Source organism: Tupaia chinensis, unplaced genomic scaffold (assembly GCF_000334495.1).
Source record: "Tupaia chinensis unplaced genomic scaffold, TupChi_1.0 Scaffold147554_1, whole genome shotgun sequence".
Lineage (NCBI taxonomy): Eukaryota > Metazoa > Chordata > Mammalia > Scandentia > Tupaiidae > Tupaia > Tupaia belangeri.
The window spans coordinates 593,653-595,969 of record NW_006207406.1 but is presented as its reverse complement, the minus strand read 5'-3'; the positions used below and the strand labels follow the sequence as shown (position 1 = coordinate 595,969).

The 2,317-nt window shown below is 37.7% G+C and overlaps 1 protein-coding gene across 1 annotated transcript in view; it reads left to right on the top strand.

The window, feature by feature from the left end:
• Positions 1 to 2,317, top strand: part of ELL2 (elongation factor for RNA polymerase II 2) — a 111,397-nt gene that overhangs the window by 82,434 nt on the left and 26,646 nt on the right. The gene's annotated exons all lie outside the window — the stretch shown is intronic.

Genomic DNA, 2,317 nt, shown 5'->3' with positions numbered 1-2,317 from the left:
TACAAATTCTTTTCCCATAATTTGCAAATCAGAAAAATAAGAAGTTCCAGAAATAGAGCCCTGAAGCCACCCCTGCAATTGAAAGGCTGCCATTAAGCCTGCTTGTCCCAAATCCACCCTTGTCTGCATGAGCAGGTTGTGCCTCCCCCTGCTCGAGCTGTGTTCATTGGCCTTAAAGTATAGAGAAGCCTGTCCTTTGTTCCCGGGCCAGGCCAAGCATTTGATTATGGGCGATTTCAGGGATCTGACTCTTCAAAGCTGACAGGCTGTCAATGCAGTCATTCACTTGGGCCCCCCAAGGGGACCGTTTATTACTGACAAAGTGCTTGAGCCCCTCCACTTAATAATACAACAGAGAGGTAGACTGATTTTTATTTAAATAAAGTTCTGCCTACAAATTAATGCTAAGAGGAGAGAGTAGTAACATTTTATCATTTCACTTTGGTACCAGTTATATTTTTCCTATTATGACAAGTTGTTAAATGCTGAGCTAGGGACATTTTTGTAACTGGTTATCACAGAAATTATAACTTGGACACCTAATTCTAGCTTTTTCATAAAATCAAAGGCTTCTCTAAGGAGAAAATAATTAAGTTGCAAGATCCTGGAAAAAATGGAGAGGGAAAGAGCAGACAGATGTGACGACCGATAGCTCTGAAAATGAACAAATGTGCAAAGCAGCTAGAGTGTAGGACAGACCATGGAATCCAGGCCGTGTGAACGTTTCTTCTTCTATTTGTAGCATTTCATATGGAGAAGGGTAAACTGTGCTGTTCAGTCCTGCTAGTTCTCAGAGGAGAGAACACTGTAGATTTAAAATGTGTTATTTCTGTTTAACACTAGTGTGAAAGCTATACTTTAATGCGTAGTGAATGATACAGCATGAAGCCATAATGCTGGTTATCATCTCTTAACTAGCAGGAGCCTGAGACAGGAGCCCAAGAAACCATGCTGAACACTCTCTCATCGGAGGTAGTGTGTGGTTTGAGGGTTCTGCTGGGGAGTCTCCAAAAGCACCTAGCCTGAGCTGGCGCAGGAGGAATGCTGCCTGCAGCCAGGCTTCAGGGACAGCCCCTGACCCCATTGCTAAAGGGCTTCGCCCCTCCAACTGCAAACCCACTCAGAAATCTTCTGAGAGACGAATCCCTCCAGGAACAACTGTCAGTATGGTCCTCTCGTTGTCATGATGGATTTTGAATTCCTCATTTTTATAATAGTGATAATATGCTTATGATCTATGTATATAGCAGAATCATGTGAGGAGACTGAAAAACAATTCCAAACTCTTCTACTGGATTCAAGGCTGTGGCTCTGCTTTGCCACCTTAATTAATGAAATCTTTCTTTCAAAGTTTTGGATTTTCTTAGGGTATTGATCTAAGGGTAGTTACTCTATCTCCTCAGTGCTTTTCTATGTGTTTGTCAGATTTCTGGTACTGTGTGGCTGTTTGCTTAATTTATTTAGGTAAAATTAATTTATTTTATCTGAAAACTAGGTCTTATGTAAATATAGCAAATGTCCTAAAAATGGTAACGCAGCATGAATTTTTAGAAAAATACCAAAAATACGTAACTTAAGTGGCTTCATAAGAAAAACTAAAGGATATACCTTGAAACCTAAATGATTAACCTTTGAATAATTCATATGTAACCATGATAGCTCTAATTTTTACTTATTAAGAATACTTTTGTTACTTATGGTTGAGAGTTATCTAAACTGTCCAAAATCGTATTCCATCACTGCATTAAAAGCAACTGTAGAATCATGGTTTTTGTTCAAAATAGTAAAATATTTTTCCTTAAAATTCCAGTGTAACCAACTAGTCCTCTATTGGGTTGTCAGAAAAGTCATGACACATTTTTGCATAGAAAAACATAGAAAAAATACATCACGACTTTTTCAACAACCCAGTATAATAACAACAAAACTGTTGGCTAGTTTGTCTTTTGTTTCCATAAGAAAACTATTGAATAAAATACTGAGGGTATGATTTTAAGAAAATGGGATACATACATATCAAATTAAATCTAGATTTCAAGATCGATTTAGCCATTTGCCTTAATATATGCTTATCCCATGGGACCAGCAGATGGCATGGTGGTTAAGGTGCTAGACTCCCACCTGGCCGATCATGGTTGAAGTCTCATACCTGGCGTCTTGCTTTCTCACTTTCCTTTTCTCTCTCTCTCTCTCTCTCTCTCTCTCTCTCTGTCCCTCTCTGGTCAAATTAAAATAAAAAAATAAACAGATGAATGAATAAATAAAGCTAAATAAAATAATTCTTAAAAAAAATATATATATATATATATATATATAT